Here is a 13,326-nt window from a genome sequence, read left to right on the forward strand (position 1 = left end):
TGGTTGATTACTTAAAAAATAATATAACCAGATTCTAGTTGAAAACAATGCTGAGGTGCTGACTTTTTTTTTTTAAACATAATAAATCTGGCCAGCTTCTTCGAGAAGGTCCACTTAGTACACGGCCCATAACCGTTTTCATGTAATTGTATTTAAAGACCAAAAACTTGAAGGGTTTTTTGAGCTGTAAAGCTAATCAAGAAGAATGTGCTACTAAATAAAGTCTTCAAATCCTTGTCTCTAAGGAGTTTTAACAAAGTTACTTTTTCTTAGGAAAAAAAATAGAAAAGGTTGCTGCCTGCACGTTCTTGGGAATTACGATTACTAGCAGAAAAAAGGTCTTAAAGAGATTTCTTGTTTTAAAAGCATTACCATACATATCTCTACACGCTAAGAATCTGTTTTCAATCAAAATGTTTGTTTTAAATAAACTAGGCTTCTCTGAATCATCTGAATAAAGAATTTTTAGTTATATTTTAATGAACAAAGTGAATATTTTAAGTTGAATTAGTTTTGTATAACCAAAAAGCTTTGAACAAAATTATAATACTAATGCTTTTAGCTGAAATAAATGGTAACTTGTATCAATGAACTCTCAGTGCTATAAGCTTTGACTGCAAATTAGGATTTTTAGGTTACTCAAAACTTTTTTTATGCAGGTGAAATTCATGTCATTTGTTTCCACCAAGGGTGATAAAAAGAAGAACGTATCTAAAAATATTCAAAATATTGCAACTTGTAAGAGGATCGAATCTTATCAAGGTGACCTTGCATTTATTTTTCTGGGGACCCCCCTGCCCACCCCAAGCGTGTAGTGGTTTACAACTTTTAATATGAAGGAAATCAACCAGGTTGTTAAAATTAACGTTCTTTTTAGTGGGAGAAAACCTGTTTATTTTTTTACTTTTCTGTAACCCAAAACACACCCCAACTTTTAACCGAAAGCAAACAGCTCAGGCACATATAGATTGCCAGACCTACGGCTTTCTCAAAAAAAAAAAAAAAAGGCAGCTAAACTTTTTAAAGGGACTGACTGTAAAAAACGCGAAGCGAGGACCGCGTTGGAGCTGGGGACTCATCATGTCAGGGCGGCGGTGCGTGTGCCCGGGCGCCGGTCTGCGGCACTGTCTCCCGGCGGAGCTGCACGGCCGGGCCCCGCCGGTGCGGTGCTGCGCGGCGCGGTGCTGCGCGGCGCTGCGCGGCGCGGTGCTGCGCTGCGCTCTCCTCTCTCGCTCGCTTTCTCTTTCCCCCTCTCTCGCTCGCTCGCTCTCTCGCTCGCGCTCTCCCCCCTCCCTCCCTCGCTCTCTCGCTCTCCCTCTCTCTCTCTTACACTGCCAGCCCCTGATGTGATGGCGAAGAAACCCCGTTGACAAGGCACTGCTTTTTCATGACGGTGAGTTTCCCTTTGAGTGTATTATAATTTTGTGATAAAAATTTCAAGGAAAAAAAAAACACACAACCTCCTTCCTCCCTTCCTTCGGGGAGGGAAAAGAGAGGGGGGAAATCTATCTCCAGACAGACAGAAAAGAAAGAGGAGCAAATTAACAACCAGGAGTTGCCAAAACCAGGATATTAGGTTTCAGCCCAGAGAGCTATTGGCTCTGGGGCTATGTATATAAATATATATCTAGAGAGAGAGCGAGCGAGAGGGGAGACGAGGAGGAAGAAGAGGGATGTTTTGTGGGTGGCTGTTGTTTGGGCAGATGTGGATTCACATGGAAATGAACTATATTTTTTTTTTTTTCCGCGAGGCTGGCGGTGGTGGCTGCTGAGGGCACTTAAAAAAAAAAGTTGTTTCTTAAAATAAAGGCGGGGGGGGGGGTAGAAGGGAGAGATAAGGTTTCAGGTCCAGGCTGATAGCTGCAGAGAGGGGAGAGGTTTGGGGTGGGTTTTTTTTTTCTTGCTGATGCCATGCAAATTCAGGAGAGGAGGGAAGAAAAATCTCTTTTAATGACTCATTGATTGAGCCGGTTTAAAATTAGTTGTTGTTGTTGTCTTTTTTTTTTTTTTTTATTTTCCGCCCCCTTGATGGCCATCAAGAGAGGGATGGAAAGAGGAGAGGAGGGAGAGAGAGAGAGTGTGTGTGTGTATGTGTGAGAGTGTGAGAGAGAGTGAGAGGGAGAGAGGGGGATAGAGAGAGTGTGTGAGGGAGAAAGAAAAATAATCTTTTCAAATCTCCTCCCTCTTTTTTTTCCCCCCTCGTTTCTTTGCTTTTCTCTAAAGCTCTGTGGTCTGTGAAACACTCTTTCTTCCTCCTCGTCGGGAAAATGGAGACACTTCGTCTCTCTCCTGGCTGTGGAGCTGGGAAGGATTTTTCTTTTCTTTTTTCCTTTTTCACTCCTGGCTTGATTTTTTCCTTTCCCACGTCCACTTGCCACCACCCTAATCTTGTCATTTCTTTGAGCTTGTGTCTCAGATTTGTGCCTTCTGGGGATTTATTTTTCACTCGTTTCCTCGTTTTCGGTGTCGCCACTAGATTTGATTTGATTTGTTTGGTTCTTTATTTGCAATTTCCTCTGAATTGCTCCGTGCCTCCTGCTTTTAACCAAGGAATGGAAACGGTGCAGCTTTTTGTGGGTGCGCGAAATGCTCGGGCGGTAGGTTTGGGCTAGTGCGCTTTTTTCTCCTTTTCGGGACGAAGTTTTCCGCTGTTTTGGTTTTCCACCCCCCCCTTTTGGAGAGAGAATATTTAACTGTAACGCCTCTTTAAAAAAATCTAACAATAAACCGTCTCTTTCTGGAGTAACCCCTTTGGCTTTGCTGTAGAGTGGATGCGAATCTGATCCTTTGTGCTGCTGGGATTATTTTCCGTAGAAGAAACAATGTTTTATAAATAGTTTTTGCTTGTGGCTTAAAACAGTAGTGGGTTGCGGAGGGGATTTTTCTGAGATCCTCACGGTTCACACTTACTGGTTTATGGGGGGTCTTCAGTACTTGTTATTTATTTTTGCTATTAATTACAAAATTCACTTACAGATTATAGCAGAAAGCAGATGTAGTAATGTTGAGAAATGGGCAAAATTAAACGACGTATAGAGGGCACGTTTATATTTACTTAGAACTGTTACTGAATTATCACTGGGGGAAGGAAAGAGATGTGGAGGCCTTTGCTTTTCCCCGATTCTCTGCTCCCCGCTCCTCTTCTCCTCGGGGCTCGGCAGTACGGAATGAAACAGGATTTGAAGGAGAGGCGAGAGGTTCTCCGGAGGTGGCTCCGGCCGTGCTCGGGCTCGGCGGCCGGCGCTTGCGATGCGGCTCTCGGGGCGAGTGGGAGTGGGAGAGAGCGGGGAAGATGGCGCTGTCTGGCTTCCTGCCAGCGTTTGTTGCGCAGTTTCACTCTGACTCTCCTCCCCCACGGGCGCCATTTTAAGGTCCTTTCTGCTGTCGCCGCGCCGCGCGGGGCGTTGCCGTCGCGCCGCGCTCGGGCCATTTCTCTTTCTGTCTCCGAAGCGTTACTGTCTCGGGCCTTGAGATCCTCTGCCCGAAATCCCAGAAGCTGCTTGCTCCCCCCCCCCCCGTTCTTTCTTTAAGAAATTGCTGTAAGGGATTTCTTCTGCGTGTGCTTTGGGGAGAGAGGTGGAGGATTCGTAGCTGTGTGTGTGCAGGGGAGCAAAAAGGTGGATTGTTCTGGGCATGGGTCTTTTCGGGAAGGGCCCTGTCAGAGTTGTTCCTCTTAATCACTACCTTCTCAGGCTTCCCCCCTCTCCTGAGTAGTCTGGGTCACGGTCCTGTGAGGTATTAAGCTGGCTTGGTTCAGGTGGGCCTGTGCTCCCAGCTTAAAGCCTGTAAACATCACTTCAGAGCTTGTTTTCTTATCTCTAAAATACGTGTTTCTTGATGGGAGATGCATTCAGACTGCAGGAAGAAGATTTGAAAGAACATCCTGTTCTGTTGAATGATGACCACAATACAACATGTCATTAAAAAAGAAATCCACCTTTAAAAAAATGCTCTAGTGTAGCACATAGGGCAAAGTAATCTTCATTGGAGAGCCTTCAATACCTTCAAAAGTGCATGTGAAAATACAAGGGCAAGTAACTTTTTGGTGGGTGGGTAGATAACTCATTTTGTTGCCGTTACTCTCTTGGTAATTTTTTTTGAGGGGGGGACTAGGATCTTTTCAAGTTTTTATCACTCCTTAATGTCTCACAGGAAGCAGTGCTTTTTCCAAATTACTCAAATTTGTCAGCTCCACTTCAATATGCTTTTTAAGTTTTATTTTGGTGCTTTTTTTAGGGAGAGCGTTGAAAATGGTCTCCTATTTTTTAATCAAACCTTTTTTTTCTTTACATTTCTTTGTAATCTGATCAAGGCTCATGAGGCTTGAGTTTAATACCAGCAACATCTGTATTCAGGAACGGCAAGTATGCTGCCAGACCAACTCATGCTGTGCCCACTAAGGAGTGTGGAATGCTTATTTAGTTCTTCATTTTATGTTTTTTGACAGATCAGAGGAGGGCTTCCCCATGCCTGTTGCTCGTTCCTGAAGGAAGTGGGAGTTTTTTTAAAATTTGGTATTAATTTTAAAGCTGTTTAAATTTTTTGCCTGTTGGTGTTGAAGGGTTTTAAATGACATTTCTTGTGAAATACACATTTTTATTGCTTGGAATATAGTAAAAAAATTGTTGGGATATAAACTCTTGTCTAAAGACTTCCATGGGGATAACCTCGTTAACATTTTAGCTTTTTAAACAATACACCTGGTAAAACTGTTTAAAAATCTGTTGAGTGTGGAGTACAGTATTTGTTCACTTATTTGAGAAATATTATTATTACTACATGAAATTCACTCTTTCTTGAAATTATTTTGCATTTTTCTTAACAGTCTTGGGATCAAGATAGTGATTTTTTTTTTTAGTGGTAGTGTATTTTTATACAATAAAATTTCTCTATTATGCACTAATGTTTGGCAGATTGTGTGTGGATTTTTTCATTAATTTGTGAAAATAATGCAGAAATGACAAAAATGGGATAGAAATGACCAGTTTGTATTCTCTCAGGGCATACTACTTGCCAAATGACTGTGTATACTCTCTACTCCGACCTGCTTGCCTTAAAGCAAAATGTATTCTCATCTTGAGTTGAGGTCTTCGGTGGATAGTGTTTAAATACACTAGATCTGTTCTTTTTAGATGTATTTCTTTGGCCTTGTCTGAGCTTAAAAGTTTTTTTCTTTTTGTTGTTGTTGCAAGTAGTACTTTGTATTTCGCATGGCTTGTTTACGTTGATGGAGGAGTGCAGAAGCTCACCATGTTGATGCACTAGCCCAATTGTGCTTTCATTGGTGCACTTTGGCTTATTCACTAGTACGATACTCGTATTTTAAGTGTGTTTTATTTTGTTCATATTTCGAGCACTTGCCGTGTGTATTATACTTGTATTCTTGAGTTGATAATACTCTCAGTGTACGTGTGGCCTTAGGTGAGGTCAGTGCTATGTAGTTTTGCCCTTGACAGGGATGCATCTACTGTAGCTAAATGTTTACCTCACCTTATAGATGTGGAGTTTTCCTGCCCCCCATGTGTCCTTTTCTAGTAGAGTTTATGTATTTAGCCTAATTGTACTGAGAGAAAAAAGTCAAAGTCCTGCTAGTATAAGCTGCATTTCCAGTTTCCTCCAAGAACCCTTTCTGTATCCATAAAGTTTTGCAACAGAGGTAAGTCCATAGTCTAGAGTTGAAGAGCTTTGCAGGCATGGATGTGTTCATGTGCTATTTGGGCTTTTTTTGTATTATGGCTGTGTTTTCAGAGTTTTGCTGGTATACTTCCACAGCAGTTCCAGAAAAGTTGTATCTGCATAACTGCAGTTATGTTTTATAATGTGGCTCTAATGGTCAGTGATCATGCCTTTTCATGCTGCATTAGGCTTGTGATAAGTCTAATGGCTGGTGCTTTTTAGCGTAGATGTAGCAGTGAGAGTATGAAAGCGTGCCATCCCTGTCTAAGTAATAGATATAGTCCAGGCACAAGAGCCTCTTTGATAATGTAGTTCATTCTGTTCAGAGAGTTGGCATAATTTCTTCTAGTAGTTCTGCTGGAATTAGCTGCATCTGTGCTTGAAAGGTTTTTTGTGGTGACATACCTGGTCCAGCATAGACATGGGGATTGTCTACAAAAACAAGTGTGTTTTGCTTTCTTACAGTAGGGGAAAAGCGGCAAGATTAATAAACTGTTCTAACATTCATTGTGACCTGCAACTGTTCTAGTTCGAAAGTTGGAGTAAGCAGTATCGGTAAAGCCCTTGTTGTACCAACATAAATGCATAAACACCGACCTGAACTGATGTTTTTTCAAGATCATCACGTAGTTAAATGAATATGTGTATATTTTCAAATGTTCATTTGTCCCTGCTTTCATTGTTGAAAAAACAACTACTGTGTCTGTATTATTTTTGCTTTATTTGAGAATCGCTGAGGTTTTAGACAAAATAAAAATTAACATGATTAACTAGCACAAATAGACTACCAAGTTTTTTTATTGCTTTAATTTATGTTCTTGCACTAGTTTTAAAATGTTCTAGAGCTACTTCTGATGTTACTTTGAGTAAGGGAATGCTTACCAAAAGGAAAAGAAAGTAGGCAAATCACTGTCAAAACTTAATACAATAGCCTTTTTTTCATTGAACGTATTAAGAAAGGGTGGTGAAGTAAAGAGAGGGGAGTCCAGGGAGAAAGTTTTAACTTCATTGCAAGAGACTGATAATTTTTGTAAGGGCTGATCTTATGCCTTGTCTCAGGTGGAGCTTGCAGTCGTTTTACTGTGAACTTGATCTGAGTGTGGAATTTCAAGATCTGGTGTTGAGCTTGAATTTATTGAGATGTGTCAACTACAGAAAGTATCTTGGCCCCACTGGAATAGGTGGCAAAATCTCCACTGGCTTCAGCAAGGCGTTGGCTTCAACAAGGACAGGATTGGCAGTGTGGAGGATTTTCTGTCTGGTTTTGGGGGCATTGATATGGACTGCACTGCTGAATTAGTTACACATCTGTCAATTCATTGTATTCAAATTTCAGTTGACTTCCCAAACATAATAACTGAAAGGAGTATAAATCTCTGTTCAGCTTTAATTATTGGCAGTTGTTAGCTGATACTAGCTTGTGTGAACCATGCCTGTGGCAAGGTAACCAGTTTTGTGTGGGTTTTTTTGTTTTGTTTTTTTTTTAAACTAGTATGGACTAGAGTGGCACTGAAAAGGTATTAATTGGGCATTGGTTTATAAATTAATTGAGAAATGATCAGTTCATAAGTTACATTCTGGGACTGCAGAAGTTTTTTTTCAGAATCTTTGAAAAGTATGCACAGAATGAGAAGTATGATACACAGGTATTCTCCAGTAGAAACAAGGTTAAAACATCTGAAGAACTGACCTGACATTTCTTGCATTGTGTTGCACAAATAACATATGCTAATAGCCTGCATTATTGCATACAGTAGTTTCTAGAAATACTTAAGAGCATCTAGCTTCCTTTGCGCAGGCGAACCTTTCTTTCCGAAGGAACTGTTGAGATTACGCCTCCTCCTTTTCCTGTTTTGGTATGAAACCAGGACCTTTCAAAATGTTTTATGAATATTGGGATTCCTGAAGAATTGTGTATGCGGTGGAGCAACTTAGAAAACAGAGCCCAAACTAGGCCATAGTGTAGTGATGAGGATAGCCACTGCTGGGGAAATGGGCTGAGCCGAGTGTTCAACTTGGTGAATCCTGTGGGGTAGGTAAGCGTCCTGACCTCCAGGCTGCGAGTTACTCTGGATTTTCTCTATGTGGTTTAAAACATCTGTTTCCAGATGAAAGTTGTGTCAAGATTTTGGTGTTGCCAAGAGCAGCTCTGGATGCAGTAGGAAAAAATTGTATTGAATAAATTAGAAATTCGACGCTGAACATGTGCGTCTGAGGGAAACTAGATTTTAGACAGCTGCACTGGGGGTTCACACATGTACTCGGTGTGCTTGACTGTAGCTGGCTTAACCTTTGCTATCATACATACTGTTAACAATTGAACTGCACATTTCCATTTTTTTCTTAATGTATTAAAATACCAGTAGTTTTTGGAAGCTTGGTAAGTTACCACATTTGCCAAACTCAAATCGAGAATCTTTTTTTTATATGGTATACTAAAGGGAAATAAAATTTAAGAGTTGGATAAACAACCTATTGTAGGTTGTCAGTGCTTTAGTGTGTGTTTTTTATTTGCCCTTCTGTATGTGGAGTTGGTATTTCACCATTGTGTAAAGACCCTGCCTGTCCTCTTAGGTGTTCTACTCCTGGCAGATCTTAGAAATCATGAAGATACATAATGTTGTGCCTTATCTTGTTGCTATTTACCTGACTCCTGAATGGTTCCCATTTTTTGGAGTAGTTTTTCACAGAGAGGTTTTGCATCATTCTTCTGAACATTTAAAATTACAAATTTCTTCTCGTACTCTGTTGCATAAAGATGTCCTTGAAATACTGATGATTAAATTCAGTTCCACAGCTAATTTCAAACATTGTAAGCTCATCTTAAAAGTACTACTCAGATTTAGAATCTTGGAATGAAAACACGTTTTCATATATAGAGAAAGTTCACACCTGCATATTGCACTGTGTTACTAGGTTAGAATCCCAAATTTCTTACTTTGTTAGCTCTTTTTTAGAGCACAATTCCTGGTAGATTTTGCAACAGTATAGTAGTTGCTTTTTGTTGATTACTGTGGAACAGAAAATATTCATAAGGAGTAATTACATATTGTAGAATATAAGCACAGCATGGTTTACAAGTGAGTAGTTAAATCCTTGGGTTTTAGAACGTACATTTTAAAAATTAATTTTGCTTCCTTACTCCTGTTGTCCTGAAATGACAACTTTTTGATAATTATGCCTTCTGTATTTTTGCCTGAATAAAATTGAGAGTGAGATTTTAATTTGCAATCAAGTTTTTCAATATTTACCTCTTTTCCATTGAATACTGTGTCATTATTTGGCTGCACATCATTTCTTACAGTAATGAGAGAGAAGAAGTGGAAATACCTCTTAATACTCGTTTTTTGTATTCCATCCGTGTAAAGATCAGTTTCTTGAAAATAAAGGGCTTGATGTGGTGAGCAGCTCGTAAGTTGATTATAAAACACACGCTTGGTTGGTTAAAAGAATCTGAAATTGTCCAGTTTGCAAGATACTAGATTGTTCAAAAGTAGCATGGACTTGAAATTTAAGAATAAAATACATGGTAGTAAGGGTTTGAGTTTATACTCCTTTCTTACACTCCTGTGTTGCAGAGAATGCAAATGAGGTCTGGTTGTTCCTGCGTAGGTAAGTTTCCTTCAATGAATCCAAGGCTGACTGTTTGTTAGGAACCTGAGAGATAACTGACGGTGTAAGGCAGGCAGTAGTTATAGCACCTTAGCAACCTGAAGCGCATACTGCTTAAATGATATACGTTACCTAATATGTGGTCAAATGGCATCTTCCCGCACCCCCGGTTCAGAAGCACACTGAGCAAAATATTAGCACTGTGAAAATTAATGGGAGTCGTGGTGGAAGTTCAACTCTGGGTGTTTTGCCTCTAGAGTCAGTGTGGAATCACGTAACGCTGCTGTAATCCTTTGATGTAATACAACAAGGGATGGATGCTTGTATTGGGTTAATAGAGTTACATCTGTATTCAGAAAGGACACGAGAGATAAAAATGTCATAAATTTGATGTAGTACACAGTTCACGACAATCCCATTCTCTACCGTGACTATTACAGTAACTTTGACGACTTCTATTTTTGTTGTTCTGATGATTATTGTTATAGTGACAATGTATTTCTTCAGATATTCCATAATGAAGTTACTGTTAATGTTGGGATTGTAGATTAAAATTCTGGAGAATGGTGTAGAGCAAACAGAACAGTACAGAAGATTTGATGACTCAGATCTATTATAAAGCATGATGGAGGTGTGGTCAGATTCCCTGCTGACTGGATGTGTACAACGTCTTACTGAGCTTGTGAGGATTAGTGGGCATGTCTCATAACTCAAACAGTAGTTGCTTCAGGTGCTACGTATGTTACTGTATGCAAGTCTGATTATCTCTCACTATAAAGCTGTAACTACAGCAGTCATTTCCTTGCTTTAAAGCATTGATTTCCAAAGGTCAGTGTTCACTCTCAGAAGTCATGGGCCAGCATGCTGCCAGCCAGGAAATGATCCCATGTAGTTGCATGGAAGTTATGAGTCTGTAGATTTTTCCAACAGTTTTGCAGATAAATTTATTTACTTGTGGCTTACCAAGTTTTGATGTTGATTGTATCACACTTTTGGGAATTACTGCTCTAAATGTTGCTTTTCTAAACTAGCCACTATCTTAGGCTTTTTACAAAATGTGAAAATAATATTTTACTGCTTTGTATCTGAAGTTATGTATTAAGGTTGCATGAAATTATAAACAACTTTGAGAAAGGAAAATAATTCTTTTGTGACAAGTGTCCTGGTTTCGGCTGGGATAGAGTTAATTTTCTTCCTAGTAGCTGGTACAGTGCTGTGTTTTGGATTTAGGATGAGAATAATGTTGATAACAGGCTGATGTTTTAGTTGGTGCTGAGCAGTGCTTACACTAAGTCAAGGACTTTTCAGCTTCTCATACTGCCCTGCCAGCGAGGAGGCTGGGGGTGCACAAGAAGCTGGGAGGGGACACAGCCAGGACAGCTGACCCAAACTGGCCAAAGGGATATTCCATACCATGTGACGTCATGCTGAACAATAAAACTGGGGGGAGTTGTCCGGGGGGGTGATGGCCCGCTGCTCCGGAACTAACTGGGCATCGATCAGCAAGTGGTGAGCAATTGCGATCACTTCTTTTGTATATTCTTTTATCATCATTATTTTCCCTTCCTTTTCTGTCCCATTAAACTGTCTTTTATCTCAGCCCATGGGGGCTGAGTTTTACCTTTTTTCCGATCCTTTCCCCCATCCCACAGGGGGGGAGTGAGCGAACGCCTGTGTGGTGTTTAGCTGGCTGCTGGGTTAAACCACAACACAAGCTTGAATATAATTTGCGTGAATTTAAAATCCAGTATTTATGGTGGTTTTGAATACTCCCATTTTTTAAGTCACAAAAATCATGTACAGTATATGAAGCATGTATGAATAGTTGGACTGTTTCTGGACAAATCCAGTTTGAATGACTCTGCAGGTGGTAGACCCTGCATGTGTTGCATGATACTGTGGATTGTGCAGCATGGTGATTAAAAATTTAGGCTGGTAAGGACCACTGGAGGTTATCTGGCCCTGCTCCCTGTTGTAAGCAGAACTAGCTTTCAAGTTAGGACAGGTTGGTCAGGGCCATCTGAGTTTTGAAAATTTCCAAAGAGCGTGATTCCACCCTCTTGCTTGAGCATTCTTGTCTGTGAACTTCTTTTTTCCTTATATCCAGTTGGGATTTTCTGCGTTGCGTGTTTTTGCTGTTGCCTTGTGTCTCGCTGCGCATTGATGAGAAGAGGCTGGCTCTGCTCGTCTTAGTATCCCTTTTAGCTAGAGGCAGACTGCAGGCAGCGCCTCAGCCTTCTGTTGTCCAGGCTGAAGAAATGTAGTTCCCTCAGACTTCCTTAGTGTCATGTGCCTGTAGGATTTTACTGGCACTCTGCTGGACTCTTTCAAGTTTTTCTGTATTTCTTCTAAAGGGGGGGGTGGGGTGTGGCAAAACTGGACACAGTATTTCAGATGGGAGCTCACAAGCATAGAGGGGAATAGAGGATAATAATCACTTCCATCGACCTGCTGCTTGCACTGCAGCTAACCTGAGAGTGGTGGCTGTATTAACTGTGCACATGCGGCTACAGTCCGACGGTCGCTTTAAGCTGGCTGAAGCACTGCTGCCTTTCCCCGTACTTAACTACCCAGCTCCCTCATTCCTATTCCTTCTCTTGTGCTGGTGCTAGTGCTCTTGTAGCCCCGTGGCAAGCCAGAACCAAATCAAGAAGCTAATCCAGGTTGAAACAGATCAATGTATTTGGTCAGATCAGTTTTCTGTTCCAGGTGACTGTTCAAAGCCTTGAGCTGACTAGGGGAAAGTGGATGAGAGGGGCGCAGGACTGCTCTCTTCCTCTTTTGTTGGTCTTTGCTCTGTAGTAGGTGAGAGTGTTGAAAGGGAGGCTGATGCTTTAAGGCTAAGTAATAACAGTCCCCCAGAGGATTGGCCTGCATAGCTGGGATTTCCTTGGCAGTTTTATTAGTTTCACCTTGTCTTATATTCTGTTTGGGAGCGTGCGATAAAGGGCACTCTGGTTATTTCCCAAAAGGGATAGGCAGTGCTGCTTCCAGAAGTACATGTGACCCAAGTTGAAGTTTACCAGTACAGTAGCAGGGGTATGAAATAAAACCATAGAGGCTTTGCTAATAATAAGTTACAGGGAATATCTGTGCTGGGTTGTGACTAATTAGTAAGGATTGCCCTTTGTAAATTAGTTGGATGCACCAGCAGCGCTCAGTTTGGCCTACTTATGATAAACAGATTTTTTTTGTGTGGGTTTTTTTAAAATTTTTTTAAAAAAGACACTGTTGAACAGTATTGATGATAACTAGATATTTGTTAGGCTACATTGTAACAGCTCTTCAGCAGGTTGTGTGAATCTTCCCAATGTGTATTTTCCCTGAACAGTCTCTAGCGTGGGCTCTTTGTCAGGGCCCTGGGTGCACTGATGGGCCCCAATGGCCCAGACAAGCCTCACCTGGAGCCTCCACCCACACCCCTTGCCCATGGGCTGAAGCCCCCATCAACTGATCCAAATACAGCAGTGAGTCAGTCTTTAAGAATCTAGGCCAGTGGTCTCCAAATGTTTTTGATCGCACACCTCTATTGCTAAAAGTTTTTTGAGCGTGCACTGCCAATATATGTATATTTATTTACAAATTATATGCATGTACTACTGAAGTTCTAATACTTTCTTCCTGCACCCCAGTGGATTGTCTTGCACTCACCCCACTTTGGAGACCACTGGTCTAGGCTACGTAACTCTAATCCTCTAATTCCACTCACTGTGTCGAGTTTTATTTTCAAACTGTGTTGGCTTAATACAGTTTATACCCATTTCATACATCAATCATTGATTTGGCCCACTATGTGTTAACAAACAGTGAGGAGGACAGAATTTGTATAAATTATGTCTAGAAAACCTGAAAAGATAGTCGGCAAGGAAAGCAGCAAACTTTTCTACCATTTGCGGTGTAGAAAACGTGTTAGGAAAATTTCACAGGATAGGCTTGCTTTTATTAACACACTTTTAAATGATCGTCTGTGTCAAGGTCATGTGTTGCTAAAGTTGCCCTCTTTTCTAAATAGACTGAACGAGTAGTTGCTTTTGGGTG

The 13,326-nt window shown here is 40.9% G+C and overlaps 1 protein-coding gene across 1 annotated transcript in view; it reads left to right on the plus strand.

The window, feature by feature from the left end:
• The first annotated feature begins 1,184 nt into the window (after positions 1 to 1,184).
• The window catches only part of BICRAL (BICRA like chromatin remodeling complex associated protein), a 35,488-nt gene continuing 23,346 nt past the window's right edge, over positions 1,185 to 13,326 (plus strand). The window contains exon 1 of the mRNA XM_050893377.1: positions 1,185 to 1,393. The gene's annotated coding sequence lies outside the window, so the exon portion shown is untranslated. The remainder of the gene's footprint in view (positions 1,394 to 13,326) is intronic.

The sequence above is a fragment of the Gymnogyps californianus genome, chromosome 3, assembly GCF_018139145.2.
Source record: "Gymnogyps californianus isolate 813 chromosome 3, ASM1813914v2, whole genome shotgun sequence".
Taxonomy (NCBI): Eukaryota; Metazoa; Chordata; class Aves; order Accipitriformes; family Cathartidae; genus Gymnogyps; species Gymnogyps californianus.